Source organism: Acipenser ruthenus, chromosome 20 (assembly GCF_902713425.1).
Source record: "Acipenser ruthenus chromosome 20, fAciRut3.2 maternal haplotype, whole genome shotgun sequence".
NCBI lineage: Eukaryota > Metazoa > Chordata > Actinopteri > Acipenseriformes > Acipenseridae > Acipenser > Acipenser ruthenus.
The window spans coordinates 20,721,651-20,740,382 of NC_081208.1; the positions used below are offsets into that span (position 1 = coordinate 20,721,651).

At 36.5% G+C, this 18,732-nt stretch overlaps 1 long non-coding RNA gene across 1 annotated transcript; it reads right to left on the minus strand.

Annotated features, from left to right (window-relative positions):
• Nucleotides 1–10,374: 10,374 nt before the first annotated feature.
• LOC131698906 (uncharacterized) lies at nucleotides 10,375–16,723 on the minus strand. The gene is made up of 2 exons (XR_009307900.1): nucleotides 16,477–16,723; nucleotides 10,375–12,801 (listed from the first exon to the last, which is right to left on the minus strand). It is a non-coding gene; the product is annotated as an uncharacterized LOC131698906 (long non-coding RNA).
• Between the last annotated feature and the right edge of the window lie 2,009 nt (nucleotides 16,724–18,732).

Sequence of the window (18,732 nt, forward strand, 5' to 3'; positions counted from 1 at the left end):
TATTAAAAAGCAAATTGGCAATTATTTTGTCTTTGTGGGAGGATAATTATTAAGCCTTAATTATCTAACAGAACATCACACCCCCACAATATACACCATTCAAGTTAATAACAAGTGATTCACGATTTATTTCACAAGCCTAACACTTAACTCTCAGATTAGTCTTCTTCGCAGAGGGTAGGACCACAAGTGGCAGTCATTATTACTGTGTTTTTTTGTTTTAATTTTGAGAACCATGCCTAGTTTGTGGTAAAGTAAATAAGAACAACACATCATCCTAAGAGATGCTTTGAGGTTGGAAGCACAGACCATGTACTTAAACTCTGTAGTCTTCTAGAGTTTGCGTTACCAATACAGCAGGGCTAATGTTAAGGTTATTACAGGTATCCCAAGTCTTGGACTATTAGACTAATATCTGGCTTAGCATTCACACACAATTTCCAAATTATGATATTATAGCACCAAACTCATAGGTAAACAACTTTGATTACAAAACTGCAGTTTGTATAGGAGGTATCTCATTAACATTTGCAAAAGTATTAATTTATTTCACTCAGCATTCAAAGGGGTTAATGGGGTGATTAGAAAATAAGTGGGGGGGGGGGGGTAACCATCTGTGTACCCATATAAAAATGTTTCATAGTAAAAGCATAGCAAAGTGTAATAAAACATAGTGAAAGCAAAGCTCAAAGAAAGCAAGCTATGCTGCTAAATGTATAGTATGACCATGGGAAAAGCGTGGGGAAACTGCAAAATGACCTTGCAAATTTACTGTGGTAAACTTTTAAAAGGGTAACCAAGGAAGGTTTATAAATTGGTCTAAAATTAAAATAATGGGTGTGTCTTTCATAAAGGAACAATCTGATAAGTGGTTTTGTTAGCTCTTTTTACTAGCTACAGTAAGTACTAAGGATCTTGTCTCTAGTGTACAAAGAAGACAATTGTTAACCCTGGTGTAGATAATATCTACCTACAGTGATCTGTGCTATGCTTCGCCTGAACTATGCTGCCAGTTCTAGTTTCAAAGAGTTAGTCTGGGGTCTGTATCTCTCATGTTATCCCTTGTTATCACAGCAGAGGCTATTGACTGCATATCTGCAGGGAGATAAGAGTGCCGTGGATGGTCCAGATCATAGTCCATGCTGATAGGTGTCTTCAATTATTAGTTTGAAAGTGGAAGAGAGCGCACTCAGCAAGTCAGAAAACCTGCAGACTGTAAAGACCATCATAAATGTGGTGATTTTGGGGATGTCGCAGTCCAGAGAATACGTCTAGTAAATGGTTCTAAAACTGGCAAGGTGTCTACAAAACAGAAGTTAAAAACAATATCACTACCATATAGAGTAATATTCTATTTTTTTATTTTTAATTATTAATTTTTTAAATAAGAATCTCCATCAGGGGAAGAGCATTAAGCCTAACATAGATTTAAAAACCCCCCCCCCGCTATACGCCATATCTTCATTGATTCCAGGTATGTTCCTATATTTTAAATCATTAAGCCATTTTCAGCCAATCAAAATGCCACAATTCAGTGCAACTTATTTTATTATAAGTGTTGTCTCAAGTTACATTAACTATGTACTATGTCTTATTTTTGTAATTAAAACACAATCTATAATAAGTTAATATGTACAGTTGACCCTGTCTTTTATGGTATAAAAGTGTCTTGTCATTTCCAGTCTTTACAGTCCTCTTTGCTGTCCTCTTGCCCACCCACAGTTCTCACAAGAAGACACTATTATACCATAAGGGACAGGGTCAACTGTACATATTAACTGATATAAGAGACACAGTCAACTGTACATATTAACTGATAAAAGAGACATGGTCAACTGTACATATTAACTTATATTAGCTTTATAGCTGGTTCCTGTCAAATATGATGTTTTTCTTCTACTTTAGGCAATGTAAACAAACTGGAAAGCCAATGTTTTGTTTCTGATGAAACATAGTTCACAGAAGGCTAAGGAATAATGTTGTATTTTGGGGGGGGGGGGGGGGGGTGTAATATTGCTTATAGAATACTGCAGCTTTAAATAGAGGTTAGGGTTTTATTAAGGCTCACAACCCCATGTTAGAATTCTATATAATATTTGTAAAACATTGGCAGATCAATACAAACATAAAAAAAGTTTCAATGTTAAGCCCTTCAGAAAAAAAATAAACTGCTGGTCTTTTTGTTATGTAATGGGCACTTAAAATCAGTATAAACACTGTTTGTAAACTTCACTTCATGTAATTTAAATGCTGCAAATGTTTATTATATTATCATTCAAATTTACAACTGTATAATTCTGGTGTTTGCAGAGAATGAGATGCCAACAAAAAGAAAGAAAGCATTTACTTGTTTTACTGTGAAAGTATCTTTAACCCCACATCTACTTTTTTAAATACTTGTAAAGCACATAGGGGAAAGGTAAAGTATATTAAAAACATGGCAAACCACAATAAATTATGGTAAATGCATAGTATAACAATGGAAATACAATTATTTTAACAATGGAAATACAATTATTTTAACAAATCTGACAATTTAACTTGTACTTCTTGCGACCACAGGCAGCTTTCCTTGTAATTTGCTAACGTTAGATTTGTTTTATTCCTTGTTTATCGTTGTATTACAAACCGTGTTGTCTTTTAACACAAATACAGCTTTTAGTGTTTAAAAGCAGCTGAATATGTGTTATTGCAGCCAAAAGAGAAAGGGGGAGGTATTTATTAAGCATAAGTAGTAAAAAGTTAAAATCAAATATTTGATCCATACCAAATGAAGAATGTGTGTCCGCTTTTAATTAAAAAATACAAACATAAGTAACTCTCGAGAGAAATTTTCAATAAAATACACTATATATATATATATATATATATATATATATATATATATATATATATATATATAAATATATATATATATATATAAATATATAATTTTGGAATCTAAATTGAGAGCTTTGTTTGTGCTCTGTCACACACACAAAAAGCCCAAACAAAAATCTATACTATAGCTCCCATTATTGAGAAAATAGTCAAGAAATCCCATATCTATGAGGAAGCTGGTGGTTTTCATAATATGAGTACTGGAATGAGGGGCATGATGTCTGCATAACTAATACCTGGTGGAGGAAAGCTGAATACAATGGCTGCACATGCCTCTAGGTATGACTTGGTTTTGTTCTTTCCCACATAGATTGGGCAGCTCAGTGAGTTTCTCAAAAGGAAATATTTACATTCCACATTTTCATTAATGATTGTGCGAGATGTCTTGAAAAAAAAAATGTGATCCGTTAATTAGGCAACTATCACCCTGTGAACATTGCTTTTACAGTAGGTATTAAGGACATTGTGTATGTCATGTTGCTGATGTAGTTTTTTTTTTTTCTTCATACAGAAATGAACGGGATTGTAAAAGTGTCCACAGAAACAGCAGGTTGTACTTAAAACGCTGGTGGCACTTTGCATTTATTTATACAATTACAAACTGTAATACACTAAACCACTGGGAGGCCTAGCACGGTATAATTACATATCACAAAGTATCTGCGATACCAACAATGGTAATTAGGTTGGTATGTTACACAAATCAGATTTTTACCAACAACAAACACATTTTTTTTTTTTTTTTTTACATAATACAATTCTAACATTGCTGGTGCTCTATCCACCTTGTGTAGAGTCCCATGCCTGGAGATCTACCCTGAATAATTTCTTTACAGTGGCTGAGCTTAACAACCTAGTAAAAACTGCCTGTAATATCTTAAATAATAAGTATTAGGAAATATTACACTATGCAGTAACTGTTGCAGAGAGGGAGTTTTGTTTCAAAACTAAAAGGGATGGTTGTATAAAAAATAACAACTGTGCTATGAAAAAATGATACAAAAAGTTAAACAATGCACATAGGGGTTAAAATACACCTCACATTTTTATGTACCAGACACTACTCTTAAAACAAGTATGTACTTGATTTGGCCATTTCTTTTTTTTATTTATTACTTACCCTACAATAATATATTCTATGTGCTTCTCTGTTGTGTTAATGTGTAGATTAATTACCACGATCTATTCCAGAAAAAGATGAGTGTATTTCAGGCACATTTCTTTTTAAAATCCCTGGCATTGTGGTTACCTACATATAATTAAAGTGGCAAAAGACACATTTTCATAAAGTAATTCCTTACTGTGGTTTACATATGACGTTTTTTTTAGATGTACATGCAAGTGAAAACTCACATTTCACTTAAATAAACTTTTACCTTGCAAGTGTTTAGAAAACATAATCCACACCTACATCTGTATTACGATTCTGTCTCACTTGCCAAATCTAAAGCAGCGCTTTGTTGCTCCTGTTTTTTTATGTTAATCCCTACTGTCCCACACATCACTTTCCATTTTAGAAATTTTTACGCAAACTCTGGCAAGGAAATCGTTGCAAGGCAAAACGCGCTGTGATTATTTATTATATTTATCAACTATGTAATTTGTGGCAGACACTGATGTGGATTTTTGCCTTCAAATTCACGTGCAACAATGTTCGTTCAAATATTCAGATAGTTTTTCTGCACTCAAAGAAAATAATAATTACTCAATGCCGCTGTTTTCATGTCACACTGCTAAAGTCTTCTCTCATTGATCAACCAATGATCACTGACACAAAGCGAAATGGTCAGAGATTTGTGACACATGCCAAAATGTAATCTCATCAGAATGAAAGCTTGGCCAGTCACCATGCAGTGATTATACTGATGTTAATGGTGGCCAATAGCAGCTAACAGACGCAGTAGCAGTATGAGGAAACAGAATGCAAGCAGCATGAACTGTGCTGAATGAAAGTGTGTTTGAGAAATGTTGCACTAGTGGACTGTGTGAGTGAACAAACTGCATGCGAGTTGGATGGAAAGCAGATTAAATAAGTCCCGATACCCATTTCCAACATTAAAATAAGTCCTGCTACTGGGTGAGTACTGACAGAATTTCGCCCCTGACTGTAGGCCATGATAATAAAAGCTCTGATCTGTTGGTACCCAATTATAAGAAGGGAGGTGAAAGGCTACTGTAGCAAAGGGTGGGGAAATGGATTTCAAAGCTTTTGTTCCTACACCTTCAAGATCCTCTAATATACATACCTTATCTCACACCATGACCTTATACATCACTTAAACTATCTTAGCACAAGGCATATTAAAAAGAAAGCTGGTAACAGCTATCACAGAAATGGAAGATGTTGTTCTGTTGTAAGAGACAAGCTTGAACATTTAAAGGTCATTCTTTTCAATGCTGCTCTAGGATATACAGCCGGCTTCACTCCTTAAAGCAAGCAGATGAGAGACAAGCAAAATGAATATTCTATATACACAACAGGTAATAACACAACAGACCCTGTACAGGCTTATTCTCAGCAACCCCCCAGCTAGGAGTTACATATATAACATTAGGAAAGGAAATAACCTTCCCAGGCGGTAGAAATGTGGTACAGAATTGGGGGGACCAATCATGGTTGTTACAATTGAACCAATTAAACCATTTAGAACATGGTTTGAGCAATGGCTTGGACTGAAACTTTGCCCACCTCTGGTCTATACTATATATGGACTCTTCCAGCAGGAAAGGCCCCAAAGTAACAAGCCGGAACCACTGGAACGTTAGGGTAAATAACATGACTGAGGTTCAGCAACCAGCGCGCTGTGTCAAAAGAGCCAGGCTCCATTTGTAGAACACACTTTATATTACTCAACTCATTCAGCTTTCGGAGAGTTTACTACCGTTTCCTTGATGGCTGGTATGATACTGTCAGGCAGCCTTGGAAACCAGCTGTAGCCAAAACATTTCATACATTTTACTGTACCATTATTCTATCATGGTCCTACTAGCATGATTACTTGAGGAAGTATTTAAAGGTTTTCAAAAATGCTAGTATTGTGTTTTTTGGGATAAAAAATATATATTTTAGCATGTCCATTAGATATGATTGATGGTGTTGCTTTAGGACAGGAAGAGCCCAAGTGTGTTTTAGCTCCTGGCAAGCACTATCAAGGAAAAAAAAAATTAAGAAATCGAAGGCATCTCAAGAGACAGCATGCTTATGACTATGAATGTTTTCTTTGCAGTTATCATTAAACATGTTAAAATATTTGTAAATGTCCTTCGCAAATGTTGCTTAATCAGTATTATTCTATTGTTGACATGTAAAATATTTGAAAACTCTGTATTAAGGGGGTGCTTGAATGACTTCCAAATAAATTGTGAGCCAAAGCTTAGTTCACTCTCTTTCTGTGAGTATTCCAAACAACAGTTAAACACAGAGGGCCTGGTTCCCATAGAGAAGTTATGGGCTTGGCTTAACCTACCACAGTTACAGTGTGTGATCCAAGGATTTTTCCATACACAAACGAGCCATGGCAGAATATATATATATGTATGTATGTGTATATATATATATATATATATATATATATATATATATATATATATATATATATATACACAGTACTGTGCAAAAGTTTTAGGCAGGTGTGAAAAAATGCTGTAAAGTAAGAATACTTTCAAAAATAGACATGTTAATAGTTTATATTTATCATAACAAAATGCAAAGTGAGTGAACAGAAGAAAAATCTACATCAAATCAATATTTGGTGTGACCACCCTTTGCCTTCAAAACAGCATCAATTCTTCTAGGTACACTTGCACACAGTTTTTGAAGGAACTCGGCAGGTAGATTGGCCCAAACATCGGAGGTATGGCTTTTTGGCCGCGAGTCTTCCATGAAGGCCACTTCTGACCAGACTTCTCCGGACAGTAGATGGGTGTACCAGGGTCCCACTGTTTTCTGCCAATTCTGAGCTGATGGCACTGCTGGACATCTTCCGATTGCGAAGGGAAGTAAGCATGATGTGTCTTTCATCTGCTGCAGTAAGTTTCCTTGGCCGACCACTGCATCTACAGTCCTCAACGTTGCCCGTTTCTTTGTGCTTCTCAAAAGAGCTTGGACAGCACATCTGGAAACCCCTGTCTGCCTTGAAATTTCTGCCTGGGAGAGACCTTGCTGATGCAGTATAACTACCTTGTGTCTTGTTGCTGTGCTCAGTCTTGCCATGGTCTATGACAGTAAACTGTCTTCAGCAACCTCACCTTGTTAGCTGAGTTTGGCTGTTCCTCACCCAGTTTTATTCCTCCTACACAGCTGTTTCTGTTTCAGTTAATGATTGTGTTTCAACTTACATATTGAATTGATGATCATTAGCACCTGTTTGGTATAATTGTTTAATCATACACCTGACTATATGCCTACAAAATCCCTGACTTTGTGCAAGTGTACCTAGAAGAATTGATGCTGTTTTGAAGGCAAAGGGTGGTCACACCAAATATGGATTTGATTTAGATTTTTCTTCTGTTCACTCACTTTGCATTTAGTTAATTGATAAATATAATCTATTAACATGTCTATTTTTGAAAGCATTCTTACTTTACAGCATTTTTTCACACCTGCCTAAAACTTTTTCACAGTACTGTATATACTGTATATATATATATATATATATATATATATATATATATATATATATATATATATATATATATATATGATAATTCAACTTGTGGTCATACTTGGTTAAAAGAACCACATTTATTTTCAATATTTATTTGTTCAAACAAGGATTTTGTTCACCAAATAACTCTCACAGCGTCGGTGGTCATAATATAATACTTGCAGTAGGTCACAATGGACAAGCTAATTTTAAGAATGGATTCAATCAAAAAATTCAGCTGAGCCATATTTCCCTTTGAAATGGCACGATTTGATCATAGGGCATGGGTCTAAAGAGGGGAATTTTGCCATTCAAGTGAAATTCAATATTTACTATGGAAGTTGTCTTTAATGGAACGACTATTGGGTATATTTGCAGAAATAAACTTATTTTTCCCTTGTGTAGCAAATCTTACGTAGACCCACATGTGCAATTTTGCTAATAGTACACATGTTAAAAAATGTAGTTCATAGTTCTGCAAATGTACCCTATGGTAGTTCCATTAAAGTTGAAACAACTTCCACAGTAAATGTTTATTTTTTGGCTGTGACTTTGAGGCAAAATTCCCATCTTATAGAACCCTGTCATTTCAATAGGAGGACACATTAAACACACTCCTGATACGTCATCCATTTGTAAGGTACAGTACTGTTAAGATTAGTGATTTGTTATTCAGATTAGTGACTGTTTGTAATCTCTGCCATACTAAAAATGCCTTGTACAGCCTTTGTTGTATTCTTTGTTTCAGTAATAAACATACTGGGACAGCTGTACATGTTTTTATACTGTCATTGAAGTTTGATTTCTGCAACTGTCATCTTCATGCATTTCATTATGACAAGGTTTGAATTAGCGAGAGACTACATACCATATTTATGGTAAATCAAATTGAGTACACAATTGAGAAATCATATTTTGTTTTTAATTGATTCCCCACGCCATGTTGCAAATGTTTTAGCGCTTGACAAATCTTCACTGAAGCATTTCTTTCAAGCTTTTAGCAAAGGGATTCTCTCACTTCACCAGTGTACATAGTAATACTGAATCTCCTTTGTGTAATTAAATGGAAACAACAGATATAAAACATATGACCCCACCACTGTGCTGTTTATTTTTATACGACAATTAAGAAAGGAATTATTAAATATTTAAACCCTGGCTAGGGATGGGTGACTTCTTTTATGCCACAAATTCCCTGGTTGGAAAACATTCTGTGGTTGATTGACAGTGTCCAATTTTCAATGTTTTGGGCTCCTTCCCAGTTTCCTCACTCGAGAACATAAATATTGAGTGTTAAACATGAAAAAAGCTATCCTCTGTAGAAATGGACCCTTTAGAAGGCCTCTGAGTTTAAAGAGGAATTTGCACAAAGCCAGCCACAGTTATGAGGATCCCCCGCCCAACTACCCCTGCCAAATGTTACTGTTAACCTAACTTTCAACTCTAGGATCATTGTTTTGGGTCTCCACTCAACTCTTATGTTGGCTCTCTGCGACTCTCTGTTATTCTCTGTGATTGTCTTCCATATACAGGAGGGGGGAACACAAGGTCTTCTAATTGTTTTCAGAAGCAAAATCATTTGGTTCATGGATATGGCCAAAGGTTTTGCATCACCTTACCATTTTGTAGTTTCTTAGATTACTGGCTACTGAGCTGACAACAGTACAAGGCACTGAGCTAGTATTGTCCATGAATGGGTTGAGGATGATGCAGACTTCAATCATCTTCCTTGATCAGCACAGTCCCTGCATCTCAATCCTAAAGATCATCAATAGGATGAACTTGAAAGCACTGGTGAATGTCACCCATAACTATAATTTAGAAATACTGAAAGAAACTTAAAAAATGTCATGACAAACGTTTCAACTAGAAGTCTTCCACTGAAGACAGGAGAAAGATTGCTGGATGTCTACAGAATCAATGTAGACATCTATCATTTTTGCATAATGCTGAGTTGTATGGTCAGGGATCCAGTTTGTTGGATTGTTGACATTCACTGCGGTATACGGGAAAACAGTCATTTGTGTCATCCTCTGCCTACTACTGTTTTAGCCTGCTGCCCCCCACACTCCTGGAGAAACAGGTTACAATCCCACACGACAACCACTGGCCACCATTCTGAAAAAAGGCAGGCCAACCTAACATTAGGAGGAAGTGGTCCCAAATAAAGCAGTCAGACAGGCCTACAAGGTATAGTTTTAAACCACGATATTTCCATTGTTAAAAACAGTTCAATCTGCCTGAGGTAATGTGGCTCTGCAAATAAACGACTTTGGTTTAATCCTCATGTTTCTTTTTTTTAAAAGGCAATGACATACCTTCCCAGCAGTGTTCCTGGCAATTATAAAATAACGCAATATAAAATAAAACAGGATTTAAAGTAATTAGAGCTAACAAAATAATTCCACGAATCGTGCTTATGCTGCATTTCCATTGGCTACATTGGTCTCATATGTTCAGTTTTTAAAGAAACACGTTTTAGCAAATATGCATTTTCATTTTAAAATAGTACTACACGATGTTAAAGGAAGTGCACAGTTTGCTTGCCTGGCCTTCCAGGAAGTATATTACTGCTTTACTTCCTTGTTAATTTCACCCCAGCAGTGTCTTCTGGGTCGAAGCATATTACTGGCTGAAAGTGTGTCAGTCAATAGGGGAAGCAGCTGATTGGTTATTGACAGGAAAGAAGTCAGTGAAGGGGGACAATTTACCCTCCAGGTGAAAATACATGTTTGCTAAAACATGTATTTCTTTCAAAACTGGACATTTGAGACCTATATAATGAATGGATGTTCATGGCAGAGAAAATGTATGTAACTATTTTAAGATACATAATACAGTACACATCTTTGTGAGTCAATAATTATTTTATAATTATGGATTGAAAAAGATGGGGATTTACTCCCAGCTATTATGATAACATAGTTACCTGTAATATTGTTAGCCGTGCTTCCTACAGTATGTCCAATTAGTCATTGTCTGTCTGAGAGATCCAGGGTTAAACATTGGATATTAGCCATGTTAATTACATTGTAAACATTCTCAGATTTTATGGCTTAGAACATTATACAGTACATGGTTATTTTCAATAATGTTTTTAAATCCCAGCTTCACACCCAAGAACATGGGTAGCGAATCCTTTAATCCTTAAATGACAGACAAGATCAGCAGATACTTCTGATTAATAGAGTCTACTATGTTCAAATGCCCAACAAGGATCACAACAGGGCAACAATATTTTTAAATAAAAATTAACACAGGAATCATACATTAGAGTAAAATCAAACATGATAGTGGGACAGCGTAATTTTTTTTTAAAATCATGGGAAGTCATTAGTCTGAGTTAAAAGACTTTCAGACAGCTGTTCCTTTTATAATGGTACTAAATAGTATAAGCATACTTTGTCTATTGATTGTATATCTCTATAATGCAAAAGCATACTTCACATAGTACATTTTATAAAGTTCAATATTTAGTTTGACTCCGCATATCACAAGCTGTGAATGAACTTATCATTTATGCCTGGGGGAAACAAATAAAGAGTGCAGTATAAACATGTACGCCTCTATAACGCACTAACCTGTACTATAAATAGCATCTATTGCCCAATTATCTTAGCACTGCAATTCTACAAACACAGCTCAGGAGAATGCAGGGTCAGAGGTCCTCCAATCCACAGCCAAGCCACTTATCTCTTCACACCCAGGAGCTCAAAGAGCAGATGCCAAGGAGCTGCCAGCCTCTGAAGAACAAAGTACAACCCAACAGGTGTCTTCTTGAGCTCACCGGGTGTCTGGCCAGTAGGGTGTGCTGTAGAGCGGTGAGGTGACTCAGTCCTTGAAGATGCTGACTCCCTAACGCGCCAGAGTCAATCTAACGCTCCATGTGAAATCCTCAGCGAAGATCGACAAATGAACCTGGGCTCCCTTGATTGTACGACTCTCCCTGCACACCACTCAGGGACCCAATTCTCAGGATATTTACAGTCACTTGCATTCTCTTCTTTGTTGGTTCAGTTTCACCCTATGCTCCAAAAAAACAATTAGCTCCCATGATATGCAGTGATTCCGATTTATATTTAGAAGTCTTATTGTGCTTTTACTAGTTAATTAAATAATTTATTAGTCAGGATAAATCTTGATAAATAATACTGGCCTATTCGGTGTATCTTTATTTGATACGACCTACAGTAATCCGTCGCGTATCCGCCCGTCACATATACACCCTAGCCACTTATCCGCCATGATCAACCTCTCAGCAACGTTAGTTTATTATTGAACAGAGAAGATTAGTTCAAATATTTTAGATCCTACCAAAATTTTCTTACACTATGTTTTATGTGATCAGTGCACTGCCATTGCTGGTAGTGTCACGTGAGCTGTTCAGGGCGTATCAACTTCCACACCCGTCTCGATCTCCTGCCTGTCACTCAGCAGCGAATGCACGCACCCACACGGCAGACGGCTACCCTGTCACAAGCATTAATATCCTGTTTCTTTCTAAACAAGAGCTTTAGGGGAGCTCCCTAATAAAAGCTCAATCTCAAAACAATAATTGTGTGAATATAGTAATTGTTACAGCTGTGTATAATGGTATTTAAAACAGGATTCATTCATCCGACTTTTTACATATCTACCCTTACTCTGGTCCCACCGCAGTCCTATATGTGACAGATTACTGTATATGGATTCATCACAGCTTGTCATAGCCTATAGCTCTTGCACAATTCTGGGAGACATCTTTTGTCACTCTTCTCAAATTTTTTTAAAACTTCTCAATAGAGTTGAGGGTGCCAGTGCTTATGGCCACCACTGTATAAGCAATTCCCAATTGTTATTTTTACATTGAATCTCTGAATAGGACATTTAATAGGTGTATTTGTTAATCTGATTTATTAGTTCATGTTGGAAAGCACAAACCCTTCAGAACCATTTCCCAGGTTATATTTTATTTTTTTAAAAATCAATGAAACTCAGTTATTTGAGCAACGGTTGCAAATATCATAAAAAGATAAGGCATAACTCTGTTCAAATGTCATTTGAAACTACTTGCTTGCTTAACATGTGAAAAATGCATTCTAAACTCACACAGACTAAACACAGCACTGGCAAACACAGAGGGTTAATGTTCTGCAATGAATACATTGAAACACAAAAGCTTAGACAATGGATTGTGCATATCTACTGTGAGCAGGTTCAGAAATGTGACCAGACCTACAGGTGAGCCATTGTCTTTGCAAATTTCAATATCAGCAGGTCAATCCTGAAAGATTAGCTGCAGGTACAAAAACAAAAGAGAAAGGTTAAAAATGTAGCATGTGATTCAATAAATACACTGACTCATCTGACTTTAATAAAGGTGCTGTTTATTTAATTTATCCTAATGCTGCATTGCCCCACAGTCATGTCTGGTTTACTACACTCTTCTAATATTTAGCCTATAGTGCACTCTGCTTCACATAGACATTCATTGTTTGTGCTTTTTATTAACCTCATGGATAAATATGGCCCATTAAAAACCTCAGTAAAATATCACCCTGTATTTCCAAACTCCTTTTCACAAAATGTGTAGGTTTTCAGGAATAGATTAATAACCCCCTCTTCCAATACATGGAAAATACTTTAATGAGCAATCCCTCTCTCCAGTGCAGTGCTATCTCAAACTATGTTAATGTATTATCAGTAAATGAATGCAGAAAGACTGGTGGGGCATATGTTCATTTTACCCAATAAAAAAAAAATTCTGCATTAGTGACTGCTGAGACCATACGTCCGATCCAAGTTGTGCTGTATTTAATTTATTCAATACTCAATTGTGGGGAGGGCATTGCTCAATGTCTCGAAATGCTCTTAATTATAAATATATATATCAAAGCAGTTGTAAAAGGTGCTAAAGTCAGAGAGTCTGGTGTGGAAGGAAGACAACAGAACAACAATCCAGCCAGAAATACCTGGGCTAGACTTAATTCTCTTAGCAAAGTGGTTCTAGCTGACAAAAAAATCCAGGAAATCTACTTTATGGTGCAAATGTGCACTCTTTCAGGAAGTCTTGCAAACAGAATTTAACCTAGTATACCAGATATAATTATTTACACTGAAAATGTTTTTTTTTCTCTCATAACTGCTTATTTGAGACCTATATAGTGAATGGAAGTGCTCGACAAGCAATATTTATGGAAGTATTTTGCTCGCTACATCCCCATTAAATGCACTCAAATCACAGTTTGGTGGGAGCGACCCAACCTTATTAGAAGATCAAGGACAAGCAAACAAAAGGCATTTTAAATGGCAAATAGATTTTTCTCTAGCTCCTAGGAACATCTGTATAATTGCCTAACTGTAATATATACCGAAAGATTGGGAAGTTGACTCTTTTGAGCAAAAAACTTTTAGACATAAAAGTGTATATATATATATATATATATATATATATATATATATATATATATATGCTTTTGTCAAGGGAAAGTGTGTTGAAAACAAACAGTGGAGGTACTTATAGGCTTTTAATTCTATTTAAATCTATTGTGCTTGTGATGTCATTTATCACATGATGTAACAATCTACTATTTCTTTCTATTTAAACCTTCAGGCTCATGATATTGAGTCTATTCATCCATGGATTTCCTTTATTCTTCTATATTGTACATTATCTTATGTACAACTATACATAAACAAGCTGTTACTATGGCGCTGGGATCTCCTGTACACCTAATGGGGCAAATCACACCTCATTTAAAAGACCCCAAATCCCTATTTGGTGATACATGCACTAAATAATGCATAACTGATAATTAGTGAAAATCTAGGCTTATTTAGCATTTGTGATTCATGGAAATATGGGTGGAATATTCACACAGCCTCTGATCCAGTCAATTACTAACTTTGACCAGAGGTGTGCATTACAATTACCAGCAAGCCTTGCAACCCAAGAGAATTCCTTAACGCAACATAGTGTACTTTTACAACGCACTGGAATGTGGAACACTGACCAAAAGGGTAGTAGGCAATTTATTTGTGAAGTGTCCAACTTGATAAAGAACTAGCAGCATATACCTTTCCCATTTTTTTCAACACTGAAGACATTTAAACAAACTTCAAGCTGAAATGTTTGTTTGGACACTTTAGGTTTTTTAGTATTTCTAAAGGTAGCACTATTAAGTGTATGTTCTGCAAGCCTAGTAAAACAGGCTTATACTTTTCTGGACCATCTGCAAACTTGTGGACCATCTGCAAACCTCTCAATAAAGTTAATAGCAGTACTTGGCGACACAGGAATGCTGTTTGTATTTTTTGATCTTCAGATTTTTTTTTTTGGTGCAGAAAATAATCAGTTTCCCAAAGCAACCCCCAGTGTTACAGCAATCTGAATATCTACACCTCCAGTATTATTATTATTATTTATTTCTTAGCAGACGCCCTTATCCAGGGCGACTTACAATTGTTACAAGATATCACATTATACATTATTTCACATTATACAGATATCACATTATTTATTTATTTTTACATACAATTACCCATTTATACAGTTGGGTTTTTACTGGAGCAATCTAGGTAAAGTACCTTGCTCAAGGGTACAACAGCAGTGTCCCCCACTGGGGATTGAACCCACAACCCTCTGGTCAAGAGTCCAGAGCCCTAACCACTACTCCACACTGCTGCCCACACTACTCCACACTGCTGCCCAGTAGGGGGCATACTCTTTACAGTGCGCCGGGGGAATTCCCTTGGGGTGTGATTACTAAGCTGTACAGAGCGAAGTGGACTAACTTGACGGATCGAACCACCTGCAGCCCGTAGAGATTAGACAGAGAAAGAGGTTACTTGTGAACACCAAGAACGCTACTATACAACATGTATAGATATTAATCCTTTTTTAAAAGAAATGGTTATTAGAGGTTTGCAGAAACCCACAGTGGTTAGAAGTGATGCTATGAGATTCCAATAAGATGTTTCGGGATTAGTGTACATTGCAGTTCAGATCAACGCTGGTTTCAATAACAGGCCAGCACTTGTACATGTGTTTTTGGAAATCTACTTTGTTTTTGAGGCTGAACCTTTAAAAGTACACACGCATAAGGAAAATAACAGTGCTATTATTTACTATGCTCAACTCCACAACTCCACATCAAGCAATAATAACAATTATCAACTGCACAACATGCGATACAAGCAACTCCAATTGCAATAAAATAATACAATAATTCATCATAATAACATCATCATAATAGTAGTAAAGTGTAACAAGAGTCTGAGTGGGTAAAACACCTCCAGTTGCTCTACTTGTTGAAGTCTGGCATATATGTTCATTTCCCAGGCTCCCACTTCAGCCTCTGTTTATTATATAATACCTTCAGTGGTGAATAGTGTACATAAAAGCACTGGTGCAATGTTGACTTGTCTGATATGTACTGTAGAAGCCTGACTCAGCCAAAACTGATAACGACCTCTTTGCAGGGCTACTTTATATACTACAACATCTAGACAGGTGCTGTCCTGAACAAGTACTAGAATGAATGGCCTGTCCTTCATATATATATATATATTTTTTTTACTATTGAACAGGTGTCCATGCTTATGCATTTACAATGTATTACCATTTATTCACTATGCTTTTACTCTGCTTTACTACACTTGGTCAAGCATTTATCATGGTAGGCCGCAGTAAACCTTTATATGAGTAAACGCATTTAGACAATTAAAGACTTGCCTGTTTCCATGTGTGTACGTGAGCTCACTATGTTTCTCTTGTACTATACTGCTTGACCCCGAAGACACTGCTGAGGTAAGAAGTGCAAGTGTAACAGAAAGCAAGAAAAACAAACTGAGAACTTTCTTTTACCTTCTGTAGTACTATCTATTGTTTTAAAATAATAAAAAAAAACCCTGCACAACCCCACCCACCCCGCCTGTATATCTTAAGCCCCTTTCACACTGGTGCTCCTACCTGAGTCCCGACCCGGGTTGTGGCTACCAAGGTCACAATCACATGTAGTGTTAAACCACATACTTCGGTTGACCTCAGGATGTGGGTCGACACGCTTTGACCGATCAAGTGAGACAAAATGCATGATGACCGTTCGTAAGCCGACGAAGTAACAAACAGGCACGCCTGCGTGAAGGTTTCACTTCCGCAAGGAACATTTCTGTTTATTCTGATTAGCCATATGTTTGGTGATTGAGACACACCATGAGCCAGCTTGCAGCAGGGATGAAGAAACATTTGCTCTAATCAACATGGGTCGATGGTTCAATCCAGAGAAGCTTGGATGGGCGTGTTCATAACACGCTGCTTCCAGGGCATTGCTACGCGTGTTGTGTATTTGCTTCTGCACCCAGGTTGACCCTGCTTCTTCAAAAATCAGTGTGAAATCGCGTAGCTAACCCGCATGGCACCAGGTCATGGCCCAGGTAGGGCCTGACCCGGGTAGAGCATGCCAGTGTGAAAGCGGCTTTAGTTAGGAATTATCACTGTACTATACATGGTTTCTTAAGCAAATCAAAATATTCATGCAAGTCAAAAATGTCAATATCTGTGTCTGTGTTTATTTAGCAAAGACCAAAGTCAGCACATCAACATCTCTGGTAATCCAGTCAGCACACTGCGATACAGAAATAATCTATTGTAATTGTTATTCATTTACAAGCTGTATTGTTTGGCCAGAAGTAACCTCTGATTATCTCATACTACCAGATACGAAAAGAAACAACAAAATATCAGACTTCATTTGTGCATAAATCCTATGAAATGTTTTATTATTCTTAAATTATAAAGTTGTTTCTGATATACAGCATCAAGTCAGACCCATATTAAAAAATACTGCACAGTGGTCCAAAAAACAAAAGGGTTCTCTTCACAGAACTTTAAGGAGTTTTTTAAAAATGACTGTTTGGCCTAAGAGAATGTTTATAAACAGTTATTTGAGAGTAAACTCCTGCAGTAACTCTTAAATAATATAGGAAGGAAACTATAGCATTTTAATACATATTTATTTCTACATCAATTTTGGCCCTTGCAGTTGGTTTACATATGAACACTGTATTGTATCCCCTTCTTTTCCTCATTTACCCTACCTTTGACTACAATGAGGACGGCTTTCAACAATTTCAGTATTATTCTAATGCATTTACACAGAAAGCAGCCCACAATATAAGCCCTTTCAGTGGCTACTTGCAATGAAGCAACTTGAGCAAGTGGCTGTAAGACACTTGTGTGGGAGCAGTTTGAAAAGGTGAGGGAGCAGATAAGGTTAATACCAAGGTAAATAAATTGCTCGAAAAGGTTTTTTCTGTAAGCCTGCTTCTAGGTTGTGGTGGATTAGATTTAGGGGTGATTATCCTATTGCAAGATACAGGCTAAACAAACAATGAGAGGCACTTGGTTACTAATAGTTGAAGGTTGTGAAAAAAACAAGGCTTTAGAATGCAGCATAACAGCAGTTCATTCGTTGATTGCTGCTGATCTTTTGGTTTTTTGACCTACTTCTATGTTAATGCAGTTGGGATTTTCCACTGGGGTTAATTTATAGAACCAGTTAATAACATTACTACATACAATAAAAACACAGTGTTTTTTTTAATGTTAGAGTGGCTTCATTAAGATCTAGAGCTGTTTAGATCATTAAAACAGATCACTGTAAGTTTCATGGTTTACTCTGCCCATATTGCAGAAACATTTTAGGGACACATTTTGATAGGGTATACTCTAGTCTTTAATTAACTCCTATTTTTTCAAAGGTAGGGATTCCATGTTACTGTAATTTGCTATAAAGTGGATCACAGTGCATCCAGATCACGTTCCCTCCTGCAACAATGCTGGTTTTCTGTCCCCACAATGCACCACTCATTCCAATAAGAGCACCAGCATTGTTGCAGGAGGGAGCATGAATTGGACACACTACAATGCTGAGGAAAACAAAAATATATCTTTATCCTGGCGAATGTTCCTGAGTAAAAGTTGAAAAAAAATATGTTCCCGAGTAAAAGTTGAAAAAAAATATTCCCTAATTGATTTACCTATGATGTGTGCATAAAAAAATATGAATTAAAAAAATTAAGTAAAAAATGTATGTTGAAAAAAATTGCTGCAATATGGACAATACCGAATATAGAAATGGTAATGTTGTTTCTTGTAAACACTGCAGGGGGTTCAGGAACACTGCCATTAAAACACTTCAGATACTGTTTAAAAGTGTCTGTTTTA